The sequence below is a fragment of the Sus scrofa genome, chromosome 7 (genome assembly GCF_054392235.1).
Source record: "Sus scrofa isolate SSC_HxYL_T2T_F1_AM1 chromosome 7, Sscrofa_HxYL_maternal_Yorkshire_Landrace_v2.0, whole genome shotgun sequence".
Classification (NCBI taxonomy): Eukaryota; Metazoa; Chordata; class Mammalia; order Artiodactyla; family Suidae; genus Sus; species Sus scrofa.
In genome coordinates, this window is record NC_139389.1 from 96902501 (window position 1) to 96916376 (window position 13876).

Sequence of the window (13876 nt, forward strand, 5' to 3'; positions counted from 1 at the left end):
AGCAAGGGAGATGACGAGTGTGTTTTGTTTTGTTTCCATTGTGTTTGGGGGTTTTTTTGGGTGGGGGTTGTGGATTTTTGGGTGTTAGGGTTTTGGTTTTTTTTTGCTTTTTAGGACTGTACTCACAGCATATGGAGGTTCCCAGGCTAGGGGTTGAATCAGAGTTGCGGCAGCCAGCCTACACCACAGCCACAGCAACTCAAGATCTGAGCTGAGTCTGTGACCTACACCACAGCTCACAGCAATGCTAGATCCTTAACCCCCTGAGCGAGGCCAAGGATCATGGATTATATTCGAGTTTGTTAACCGCCAAGCCACGAAGGGAACTCCCCTCACAAGTGTGTTTTTCAATATTCTGATCCTGAGGTACCTATGAGAGCTCTAAGAGGGGTTGGCAATTGCTCAGAAGTTCTGTGGACTTGGCATACACAGACTGGGCCATTGTCGCATAAGTAGTACCAGGCTTCTGTGACTTACAGACATAGACTTAAAATTTGCATGAATGAGACCTCCCAAGGATGAAGACAGGAGGAGAGGAGAGACAGCCTAGGATTCGGTTCTTAAGGAGTCTCAACATTTGACACCACCAGAAAAGAGCAAGCCTGCAGTCCTGCAAAATCAAGAAAGTGTTACATCAGGATAGTCCGAGGAAGAAAGCATTTTAAGGACAGAGCAAATTGTCATTGTTCAACACTGATGAGAAGTCAAGAAAGAGAACAGCAAAAATATCCGGTGTTTGCAGTGACAGAAGGTAATTAACACTCTTAGCAAGAGCTGTTTCTGTGGTGTGAGGGGGGCAGGAGCAAGACTGCAGCAGGATGAAGAGTGGCAGGAAGGAAATGAAAACACAAGTGCTGCGAAGCACCCCAAGTATATCTCCTACAGCATTTAGGCACATTACATTACAAGGTTTCTGCCCATGCACGCTCCCAGCAGAGACGGAGCAAGGCCAGGCTCTGTATCCAGCACCCTGCACCAATGCCCAGCGAAAGACCAGAGCCCACCATGGTGTCCAGGCCCCTCCATCCATTCCCCCTACCCCAGGGGAGCGGGGAAGACAAGACACATCTCAGGGTACATTACTGGCAGGTAGTGGCAGCCACTTTCTGGCCCCAACCCTGAGCCCAGCTGACTGGTAGCAGAAGCCCCAGGGTTCCCTTTTCCAAACTGAAGTTTGTTTTGCTTTAATGAAAAGCTTCATTGTCTTTTTTCATATGCCCACTGGTTTTATATCAAATAACACTACTACTATACTCAAAGTGGGGTCCCTGAGCAGTAGCATGAGATGACCGGGGAACTGCTTAGTGATGGAACCACAGCCTGCCCCCACCCCAACCTGCTGAATGAGAACCTGCGTTTCAACAGGACAGCCACGTGATTCATGGGCATTTTCAAGTCTGAAAGCACTGGTTTGGAGAATGCATTACAAGCCTTTATTCCTTATTCCTAGAGACAACCCTAGAAGTCCGGTGGATTATCCCCATTTTTACTTGGGTAAACAGGTTCAGAGAAGTTACATGCACAGCACCACACAGCCAGGGGGTGGAGGGGCCAGGATTTGGACCTCTTCTCTTAATCACGCTACACAGCAGCGCTTGCCTTACTCAGCTGGGAGCTGGGGCCAGCTGGCAGTGGCCCACCCAGGGGCTGGCCTATGGGCACTCCTGTCCTGGAGGAGACAGCTCTCTTGACAGAGCCCTGCGCTGATTAAGGCCTTTGCCAGCCATCTCTATGGGGAGGTGATTGGAAAAAAGAGGCAGGACACTTGGAGGACTCAGCTGCCAGGGAGCGTCAGCAAAAGACATAAAGCTTGTGACACTGAGTTGAGCCTTGACAGATGGGGGTCCCCAAGCAGATCTAGAAATCTGACCACAGATCCAGGCAAAGGGAGGCCAGCGGCCAAGGCCTGGATGCAGCCAGTGCTGGGGAAAGGCTGATCGGTGGTGCCTTACTGATCATAGCATACCGCAGAGTCACCTGGGGAACCTGATAAAAAAATGAAAGGCTAATTCTTCAGTCAAACCAACAACAAAAAAAATTTCAGTTCTGTAGATCTGGGGAGGTTCCTGGGAATATTTCATTTTAAGCTATAATCAGATAAATTCTATGCAGGTGATCCCCAGAAGGAGCCCCAAGAAACGTAACTAGGTGGGCACACTTGCCTGGTCTATAGGGAGGAAGAAGGAGGATGCAGGGAATGTGGATGCAGAGATAAACTGGGTCTTTATTCCCGGAAGCTTAGAGAGGAGAGGAGAGAAGATCTAGAATCTGAGGTCAGGTTGCCTCTTGGAAATCGCATGCTGATCCAAATAGAAGCCCCGGGGGTTTGTTTGTGCTGCCACCGCATCACTACCAGGATGTTTTGCACATAGTCGGTACAAAGTGTTTCCAGAAGAGAGAGAAGGAGACAGGAAGGAAGGAAGAAAGGAGGGAGGGAGGGAGGGAGGGAGGAGGGTGGGAGGAAAGGAGGGAGGGGGAATAATGCAGCGTAGAGCAGGGCTTGGAAGGAGATTGGGGGCTGGAAATCTCTTCCTGTGGTCCAAGCAGGAGATAAGGGTCTGTCTATGGCAGGGGAGTGGCAGCAGGGGAGAAGGAGCAGAACTTCCAAATTTTCTGGCATGAGCAAGGCCATAGAGGCCTCACGGGGCTTCTTGGAGGCTTTTCTGTATTTCTAGCATATTCAGGAATGTCTACGAAACAAAAAGATTTATGAGACATAATCGGGACTGAAGTGTACTGCAAAGCCTGTCCTCCACCCCACCCCGACCCTGGGAAATATTCTTCTCGAAGCACAGACAGCTGGGCAGTGGGACAGGGCTCCCACTCTACCCAGACCAGAGCACACCCAGAGCAGGCGGCCGCTCTCTTGTAGCTCTTTCCAGGCAGAGGCTCCATTCTGGGTTTGGCAGTCATTTGGGGGTTTCTGTGTCCTGGAGACATTTAACTCTGTATTTAATTTATGTTTAATAGGCAGCTATTATGTTAAATAGAGACCAGCTGAACTGATTATTTAAGACATCGTTATGGTTGCTTAACAACTATGTGGTTTGACTGCAACATCTTAATAAAGGTTTCCCAGTACTCGGCTATGATTACAATTTTGCATTCGCGAACTCTCCTCACCTAGCCACTGACCTCTCTTTATATAGTGCCTGAGGGCCTGGAAGCTCCCAGCTCCGCTTCGTCCCCTGGTCCCCAGACTGCTGAGTGTCTGAGAATCCAGGAGTATCCACAGAGATCGGGAAACTGGAGCTGAGACCACGTGTGGTTGTGCAGGAAGGTCTGGCCCTGGGCACAATGAATGAGACCATGGCCACCTGCCAGCTCTAGTTCTAAACCGCCTGTCAGCAGCGCTCCGGACACACTTCCCAATGGCAACGTGGCTTTGTGGGGAAGCTCAAGAGGCCACAGCTGAGCCCAGGAGGTGACTAAGACCTAGGAGAAAAGAATCTGCGTATAAAAAAGAAAACCAGGAAGAAAACTATAAGGTTACTAATTTTCTAGATGTTTCCTCTAGCGTAGTGTTACTTCTAATGTGATTCACGGACCAGTGCCTGTCTGAGTCACAATTGAAAATGAGCATTTAGGAACTTGTAGAGCAATTTGAAATTGTCATGCTATCCAAGCATGAGATCAATGGAGCTGACTGGTCAAACAGGGTATAGACCAGCTTGGGCATCTCCGGACTCACATGCAATATGTGCACAGTCTTATGCCTGGGACCACGTATCTGTCCACCAAGGACTGGACTAGTTTTTCTGCTCAGCATCTTTGAAAACCACTGCTTTGGTGCTGCTCTCACCTAGTTTGTTTCTATACCCTGCCTGCCCACTTCAGGGCATGGTAGCAAGAATCTAACATCCTTCCTTATGTACCTTTTGAAAATGGAGAAAGATTATAAGTACAATAAAAATCATTGGATCGTACACTTTAAAAGGGAAAAGTTTATGGTGGAAAGGGATCAGTTTGCAGTAATTGTATGTAAATGATATCTCAGTAAAGCTGCTGTTTTTAAAAAGGTAGATGGGGAGTTCCCGTCGGGGCTCAGCAGTTAATGAACCTGACTAGCATCCATGAGGACACAGGTTCGATCCCTGGCCTCACTCAGTGGATTAAGGATCTGGCGTTTCAGTGAACCGTGGTGTAGGTCCCAGACGTGGGTCAGATTCCACGTTGCTGTGGCTGTGGCATAGGCTGGCAGCTGTAGCTCTGATTCGACCCCTAGCCTAGGAACCTCCTCATGCTGCGGGTGCAGCCCTAAAAAGACATAAAATTAAAAAAATTCTTTTTAAAAAAAGGTAGGTGGATAGTATAGATAGAGAGATGGATAGATAGTCACACTGTAAATGTCTTTCTGTGTCAAAACAAAACCAATAAGGAGATAGTGGGAGTTCCCATTGTAGCACAGTGAGTTAAGAACCTAACATAATGTCCCTGAGGATTCAGGTTCAATCTCTGAGCTCGATCAGTGGGTTAAGGATCTGACGTTGGCATAAGCTGTGGTGCAGTCCTCAGATCGGCTCGGATCCAGTGTTGCTGTGGCTGTGGTGTAGGCTGGCAGCTGCAGCTCCAATTCAACCCCTAGCCTAGGAACTTCTATGTACCGCAAGTGGGGCCTTTAAAAAAAGAAAGAAAGAAAAAGGAACAAGAAGGAGACTTCGAAGTGTGTCTTATCTAACCTGTGCTGGAGAATTGCATTGCTGGGCCGCAGGTTGGTAGTGGATGTGTCAACTCTAGTCCCAGGAACCACGTCCTCTGGGTGCTAACAGCTCTCAGCTGCTGCTAGCCGCAGGGTGCTTCACCATCCCCAGTGGGTTCCCTTTATCACTTCTCTCATTTAAATGGTCCTACCACGGAGTTTTTGTTGGCTCAGTGAGTTAAGAATCTGGAGTTGCCACTGCTGCAGCTCTGGTGGGTGCTGAGGCATGAGTTCAATCCCTGACCCAGGAACTTTCTCATGCCACAGGCCTGGTCAAAAAAAAAAGCTGCCACTAAAGCTTTCCAAATAAGCCTTTGGCATGTGCCATCTGCCCCCAACCAGGGCCCTGACTGATACACAGTTCAAGCCAATCTCGTGAATTTTCTGCAGGTCACAACTATTTTTGTCCTATTCTATTAGAAATAAAAACCTTCTCCCAATGAGACATAAAATACTGGTGCGGAAAAATCAGGGCAAGTGTAAAAGAGATGAAAATGTTAGTTACCGTAAAATTATTGAATGGCTTTATCCTGGGTAAATACATAACTTCTGATAGAAGTTTTAAATTTACTATGATGTAAACTTACAAATGAAGAACGTGCTCTTACTCGAGAGCTTGGAAGACCCGGTCCCAGATATTTACCTGCTAAAAGCTCTACGGTAAAAAAGGAATATCATTTAGAAGAGAGCCCCAAAGGGATTGACCCCCAAGTCCATCATCAACATCCAATGCTAAGGTCGTGACTTACGTTTCCAAATTGCCCCCAGAACACTGGATATTCCGTAAGTGTCTCAAAAATTCACATACACAAGACCGAGGCCAGAAACCTGGACCTCCGCCCTTTCCTTCATTTCTCAAAGGCAGCCAATGATTCGGCCTCCTTAAAACATCTTACATTCCATTAAATCCAAGGATCCAGATTTCCTGGGGATTTGGATCCATCGTATATGCTTGGAAAGTGGGCCGCTGCTAGGAAAATGCAATGCACAAAAGAGATTTAAGTATTCGACAATTTTTCATCTTATCTCCTCACTGCCAATTTTTTTTTTTTTTTGTTTTCACTTCAAGTGTATTTTTAGTTGTCTTATTTTAAAACTTGACGTTGGGTAACAAACCATGGTAACACACCAGTCCCGCTGTCAGCAGTTAATTAAAAGCAAGTACATTGGCCCAGTTGTATCAATTAATATGAGAGAAAGTTTCCTAGGGACTTTTGGAGAAGTTTCTTTATCCGTAAGGAAAACCAAATAGTGAAGTGGTCCTTTTTTCTCCCACTGGAGGTGCGTTTGGCACCAGTTACTCCTGGCAGCCCTTTACAAACACCTGAGGAGACTGCCTGAGGATGACGCCAACTGCATTGCTGTTTAACAAAATGCCATAATCTTCCCGTTTAAAACAACACTTGCATTAGCTCTTGATTTCTATAGTCTGATTACAGTGTGGTTGGATTTTCTGCTAGGGTCTTGCCACACAAAAATCTAGATGATTCTAAGCAGCCAAATTGTCTTTGATGGTAATAATGCAATAGCTCAGTCTAGGTACTAAGCCCTGTTCTGCACTTGTACCTAAAAGAACACATTTATTCCTACGAGGTGGGTACATCTGGTGGGTATAGAACTGAAGCAGAGAAATGCTAGGTAACTTGCCCAAGACAATACATACCTTATAAAATGTGGGTCTAGAATGCAAACCCAGCTCTGGCTTCAGAAAAGATACTCACTGCACCATTTCCTAGTTGACGATATTCCATACCTCTCAGTTTCCCTCTCCATGTGCCAGCGCCTTTTCTTATTATTCAAGTCGGCTCTAAATGAATTTTCTTTCCTTACAGCCCCAAGCATTTTAATTAATACAAGTGCTATCATTAAAAAATATTCACAATTTGGCATTCCCACTGTGGCACAGCAGGTTAAGAGTCTGGCCTTGTATCTGTAGCAGCTGAGGTTGCTGCTGAGGTACAGGTTCGATTCCCAGCCTAGTGAAGTGGGTTAAAGGATCCAGCATTGCCACTGCCGCTGTGTAGGTCACAGCTGTAGCTCAGATTCGATCCCTGGCCCAGAAACTTCAGTATGTCACAGATGTGGCCAATATACATACATATATATATATTCATAAATTGAAAGACAAATACCATATGATTTCACTTACATGTGGAATCTAAAAAACAAAACAAATGAACCAACACAGCAAAAAGAAACAGACTCAAAGAGAGAACAAAGAGGTGGTTACCAGAAGGAGGTGGGGGGATGAGTGAAATGGGTGGTGGAGACTGAGAGGTACGGATTTTCAGTTGCAAAATAAATGAGTCACAGAGATGTAAACACATAGCATAGGAAATACGGTAATAATAACACTGTAATAACTTTGTATGGTGCCCTGGTAGCTAGACTTATGGTGATCATTTTGTAACGTATGAAAATATCAGATCACTATGCTGTACACTTATAACTCATATACTATTGCACGTCAAGTATACTTGAACAAAAAAGCCATAATATAGCCTCTCATTCCCTATTGTCCTTTTAATCCCTTTCAGTTGCTTTTCCTCACTGAAAGATTTTACTGTTTTCTTTTCTAGGTAATCCTGAGTCAGTGATGAATCCCACCTAGAAACTTTGCGTGCCCATCCAGAGAAAATATCTTCAATGAGGGCAGACATGCATCACAGGGGACTTGCTAGAAACGTGGGAGATGGGGTTCCTTGTCATAATGATGGTGGCAGGGCCCAAGGGCTACTGGCATTCCGTGCCCAGGATAGAGGGACGCCAGATATCTCAATGCAGGGACGGTTCTGCCCAAATAAAGATGTGTCCTGTGACCTGTACAGCTGTCTGTGTACTTACAGACATTCACATAGGGGGAAAAAAATCTGCTTAGAATATCTGAGCTTGAAACCTACTCCAGTTTAGACACAAAAACAAGGAATTTTTTTTTTTTTTTTTACACAGACAGTTTTCCAGGAATGCAACTACTATTGAAAAAAAAAAAAAAAAAAAGGTTCTTTGCCTCATTTATGAACAGTCATGCCAAAAATTTTCACCATTTTGGAAAATCCTATCACTTCTATCCTGGTTGCTAGTAAACACATCTGAATAGCTGCACATCTAAAGAAATTGTGTTCGACGTTCCCTGGTGGCTTAGGGTATGAAGGATCTGGCATTGTCACTGCTGTGACTCGGGTTCAATCCCTGGCACAGGAGCTTTCGAATGCCCCAGGTGCAGTTAAAAATAAATAAATAGATAATGAAATAAATGGTGTTCGTGGTAATCCTACAAATATATATGAATATATTAGCCCCTGTTTCAAAAGGTCAAATTTTTTTTTTCTTTTTAGGGCTGCACCACGGCATATGGAAGTTCCCAGGCTAGGGGTTGAATCAGAGCTGCAGCTGCCAACCTACAACACAGCCACAGACAGCAACACCAGATCCTAGCCACGTCTGCAACCTACACCACAGCTCACAGCAACGTCAGATCCCCGACCCACTGATCGATGCCAGAGATCAAATCCACATCCTCATGGGTACTAGTCGGATTTGTTTCCACTGCGCCACAACAGGAACTCTAAAAAGGTCAAATATCGTTCAAATTTCATGGTTATTCAGTTGAATATTATCTTACATCTCAAAAACCTCAATTCATTCACTGAAACTCTTCCACTTCATTATTAAATACAAAATTTTCTTATAAATATCTCTTGCTATTTCTCCTTTATACAACAGTGAAAGCCTTATTGTTTTAGTTACTGGAGGGTAGGCTATAGAAACTATGAGTTTCACTTCAGGAGAGTAGACAGGGCATGTCTACATACTTGTCCCAGAAAGGGGAACTGGTCTGGAAAAGTTGACTGTCACTGGCCTGGATGACCAGTCACCACCACCTTGTATACACCACTGTGGGGCACAAATGGATGATTCCTCTCTCTCTCTCCCTCTATTATCAAAGGAAACTAGACGGCCAGTGAGGTCTTTAGAGAACACACTGTACAAGCATTTGGTGAAACCACCTTCCCAGTTAGCTCTTTTTACCAATGAAGGAAGAGAGGCCCTGAGAAACCAGGGCAGGCGTCCCCTAGTGCACACCTGGCAGCCCCCGTCTCTGTTCCCCTTGCCCCTTGCAGCCTGGCCCAGCCCCTGAGGACCCACCCAGGACCTCCCTGGTTTGGGAAAAGTCCCAGGTGAGGTAAACAGCATAACATCAACCTTGGCTCCACAGGCCAGAGACAGATCATTCACTCTCTACTAGTCAGAGTTCTCCAGGGAAAAAGAATTGATAGATGACAGATAAATAGATAGGTAGATAGGTAGATAGAGATGATAGATAGAGATGAGAGATAGATAGATAGAGATGATAGAGACAGATAGAATAGATAGAGATAGATTTAGATGATTAGATAGGAAGATAGATAGATAGATAGATAGATAGATACAAATTGGGCCACTCAATAAAGAGGCTGGGAAGTCCCATAATCTCGATCTGCAAACTGAAGAACCAGGAAAGCCCCTGGTGTAACCCAGCCCAAGTTCAAAGTACTGAGAATCAGGAGGCCGATGATTTAATTCCCGATCAGAATCCAAGGTCAGAAGAACGAAGAGTGCCAAAGCCTAAATGGCAGGAGAAGTTGGATGTCTCAGCTCCAGCAGAGAGCAAATTCGCCCTTCTCCCACCTTTTTGTCCTATTTGGGCCCTCAACAGAGTGGAGGATGCCCACCAGCACAGGGGAGGATGATCTTCTCCTCTTAGTCTTCTGAGTCAAATGCTTCCCTTCTGGAAACACTCTCATAGACACACTCGGAAATACTGTATTACCAGCTACCGGAGCATTCCTTAGCCCAGTCAAGTTGACAATAAGATCACGCATCATACACTCACTCAGTCATTCAACAACCATCTCTCGATTCTGACTATTCCTCCTTCACCAGCCTGGAGACTGAGGATTAGCATAAAACACAGACCCTGCGCTCTGGGAGGTAATACGTGCCAGCAGAAGAGAGAAAGGGGGAACAAGTAGCTGTGACTCTCCATTGCGAAAGCTTATCCAGCCCTATGAACAAAGATCACTGAAGAGGGAGCAATAAATGCTTATCTTGTTCACAGCAGGAATTCTCCGAGCTCTCAGACAAAGATGGACCATTTCTCCCTTTCCACTTCTATGCATGTCTGCATGGCTTTGGGGACGCAGTATTTTGACCTCAGGTACTTTGTCTGGGTCCATCCATGAGCTGGGGCTGCTCTGAACACCCCGGGGCTCATCAGGCAAGTTAACAACACTCTACACCCCACTGCCCCAGTCTGGAGGCTTGAGGCTCCGCTAACCCGGACCATGAAGGGTTTAACCTTCTGCAGCCCAAAACAAATTTAGGGCAGGAAATCTTCCCTGAAGGCCCATCTCAGGCCAAGACACTGAGCATCAGAAACACTTTTTTTTTTTTTCTTTTCGGCCATACCTGCATACCTTTCTTTTTATGGCATATGGAGGTTTCCAGGCTAGGAGTCAAATTGGAGCTGCAGCCATAGCCAAGGCAATGCTGGACTTAAGACCCAACTGCAAACTACACCACAGCAATGCCAGATTCTTAACAGTCTGAGTGAGGCCAGAGATCAAACCCGCATTCTCATGGATACTAGTTGGGTTCTTAACCCGCTGAGCCACAACAAGAAACTCCAGAAACACATTTTTTAATCTGAGCCTCCATAAATATGAAAAAACTGAAATGGCATAAATCCCAGGAATAGTAGATAGATAGATAGATAGATAGATACTAAAAAAGCTCAGGAGAAGTTAGGATAATGATGCTACAGTAGGATCTTACCACTACTGGTCCAAAAAACGCTCATGATCCAAACTGAATTGATGGACAGAATTGTGGATGAAATTGTTAAAAAGAAGAACTTCACCAGCAATTTATCAGAATGAGGAAAATCAGACTTTGGGAAGCAAGTTTTCAAATGGTATTTAATTCCTTGACAAGGAGCAGGTAAAGCCTTCGGGAAACGTAGCTTTCCAAAGCCCAGATAACAAATCAGAGGTCAAGTTGGCATTATTCACACTTACCAGGGCCAGCCTAGCGTGGATGATTTAAACCTAAAGGCAGCCCGAAGCATCCATCGGCCTCCGCCCCCACAGATCTTCTCCTGGCATATTTTTCTCCAGACCCATTTCCACACCATTTTCTCCAGAACCTAACCTTGAAGCCTGACATCTTGGCAGGTGTGCCCTTGGCCAGACCAACTTCATGTGCCTCTTCTGTACAGAAAACCCTCTCTGCCCCAAACTCTTATTTACATTTTGTCCCAAATATCTCACTTTAAAAAAAAAAAGTTACTTTAGCAGAGACAGCTTTCAATGGAAACCACCGTTCTCATTTTTGCTCGAGAGTTTTTGACTAATTTGTGAGTCAAAAAGCTGGTTTTCTCCAGCTCCGGAATAAGCGGGATGTGCCTTCCCTGCCTCGCTGCGTTCCAGGCACAGCATTGTTCCATCACAAACCCCAGCTCTCAAAAGCCAAGTCTTCCCTATAAATTCTGAGAGAAGAGATGGACGGGCCCGAGTGTCTCCATCACCCCAGCCCTTGTTCCCAGACAACCCGCAGGCATCTTGCTCTGCATAAGTCTCCCCGAAGGCCCGGCACAGCCGACCTGCCAACAGCTGAAAGTTATAAATAGGACACTTATGGAGGGTGGGGGGTGGGGCAGCAAATCTAATAAGTATTCAGATGCAAGGGGCCAAGAAAGCTCCTTGGAGAGACAAAGAAGGAAAAATATCATGGTGTGCTCCTAAAACCCAACGGAACGGCTCATCCGTTTACTCTGTTGGTCACAGGGAACTCATGGTCAAAGAGAGCCTGAGAAATTTCTCTAATGCAGTGACATTACTTACAGTAAGGGAATGTCACTTCCTCGAATAAGATCCTATCCGGGTTAGTGGCTGGGTTGGGGTCGGGGGGAGGAAGGGGCACTGGTAGGGCCCTCCAGAACAGGAATTTCACAACCTGAACCTAACCTTGAAGCCTGACCTCTTGGCAGGTGTGCCCTTGGCCAGACCAGTGACTGACCTTGGGGTGACTGATTAACATCTGCTAACCTCCCCACCTAGATTCCAGTTGCACCTCTGTCCTGCTTGCCTCACTGCACTGCACTGCAATGCCTGGCATGTAAGAGGCACGTACCTTTCCACTCCCTCCAGGCTGGGCTGGGCCAACCTCTGCCTCACTCAGAGCTCTCGCTGCACTCACCGTGCGGAGGGGTCCACGGCCCCGGCTGTCTCCTCCTAGGCATTTTATAGGTTCATCTTAGCTTCTCAGCCCCCGCCTCTTGCAGGCCGCCTGGCTCACTCATGGAACGATTGAATTGCTCCCTAAGGAAGACACACACAATTTAAAGATCACACTTGTGATGCGCTTCTATTATATACATTAACAATTTAGGGCTTCTCTGTTCCTCGATGATGTCATGTGCTCCTTCCTCGCCAGTATCTTCAGCTTGGGAAATATGAGTCAGCTGTTCCTTTATTAAACAGCCCAGGAGAGCTGACCTGCCGGAGGGTGAGGCAGTGGGGAAAGGGGAAGCAAGGCCCTTTAGATCCTACTCAGATCTCCTCCTTGGCCATTTCCTGACCTATCAAGGTTGGAAAGTTTGGAGAGACTGCAAGCTTCTCCATGCTGGGACTACTCACCGCTACCTCTCCTAAGAAGGTGAATCTTGGGCTCTTAAGATCCACCCTGAAGGCACAGGAAGCACGTTCTTCCTTTTGTCCACAGACAACAGTGAGGCTCATTCCCAGGGCCTGGCTGTGAGTGGTCGCTGATTCCAGGCTTGCCCGGTGTCCAGGAAGCCACCCGTGTGAGTTACCCTCACTCCACGTGGCTGACCCCATGCCCTTGGAGGAAGTTGAAACATCCAGCACAACTAAAGTAAACACGGGCCTGCCTGCTTTTCCTCCCAAGCCTGAAAAGCCTAAGGCTAGAGCCTGTGACCAGGACAGGGGCGGGCCTCAATGCACCCGCCCCCAAAACAGAGGGCAGGAGGAGCTAATGATTTCCCCCACATTCTTCAAATTACATTTTACTGTAACACATTCATTTCTAATCACCATCCAGTATACACACACACACACACACACACACACGTACGTACGTATTCTCAGTTGTTTTTTTTTTGTTTGTTTGGTCTTTAGGGCCTCACCTGAGGCATATGGAAGTACCCAGGCTGGGGTCAAATCGGAGCTACAGCTGCCACCCTACAGCCACAGCCACAGCAACACAGGATCTGAGCCACATCTGCGACCTACACCACAGCTCACGGCAACGCCAGATCCTTAACCCACTGAGGGAGGCCAGGGATCGAACTTGCGTCCTCATGGATGCTCATCAGATTCGTTTCCACTAAGCCACAACGGGAACTCCATGTCCCCAGGGCTTCAAAAACAAGCTTGGTATCTGCTGTGAAGCTTTTCTGGAGACGGGATTAGAGCTTGTCATTGCTTGGCTTTAAATAAAGAAGCTTATCCTAGATCATCTGGGTGGTCTGGTTCTATTAATCAAAAGGCGTTAAGGGCAGAGCTGAGGCTTCGCTGAAACCGAAGTCCTTCCACCTGTGGACGGTAGCTTTAACTTGTGCCTGAGAGGTCCGACCTGCTCTTCCTTACCATCTATCCCTATATTTGGGAATTGCCTAGGAAGCCCTTGCAATTATGTAAGCCAATTCCTCAAAAATCAAAATTTCTGTATATAGATCTAGATATAGACATAGATGTAGATACAAGTATGTATTAATATACATACACGGACACAGATACGCATGCATGTACACAAATAGATTGCTACATACACATATCTCCTCCTGGTTCTCTTTCTCCTGTGACATCCTAATTGCTACATACCCGCGCACACCTACAATTAAAACAACGCATGCTCAAGACCTATTTATTCTTCCTATTTGTCATGAATTTTTTTTCGTTTTTGCTATTTCTTGGGCCGCTTCCGCGGCATATGAAGATTCCCAGGCTAGGGGTCTAATCGGAGCCGTAGCCACCAGTCTACGCCAGAGCCACAGCAACGTGGGATCCGAGCCGCATCTGCAACCTACACCACAGCTCACGGCAATGCCGGATCATTAACCCACTGAGCAAGGGCAGGGACTGAACCCGCAACCTCATGGTTCCTAGTCGGATTCGT

General features: G+C 46.4%; 1 protein-coding gene across 8 annotated transcripts in view; it reads right to left on the reverse strand.

The window, feature by feature from the left end:
- The window catches only part of LOC106504493 (uncharacterized), a 759489-nt gene extending 746840 nt beyond the window's left edge, over window positions 1–12649 (reverse strand). For 7 of the 8 annotated variants that reach the window (XR_014809317.1, XR_014809311.1, XR_014809313.1 and 4 more), the window contains exons 1-2: window positions 12376–12649; window positions 11936–12057 (exon numbers count right to left, since the gene is read on the reverse strand). The gene's annotated coding sequence lies outside the window, so the exon portion shown is untranslated. Of the gene's footprint in view, window positions 1–10755; window positions 11059–11935; window positions 12058–12375 lie in introns of those variants that run through there. The other variant, XR_014809310.1, reaches the window with a different exon arrangement.
- Window positions 12650–13876: the final 1227 nt, after the last annotated feature.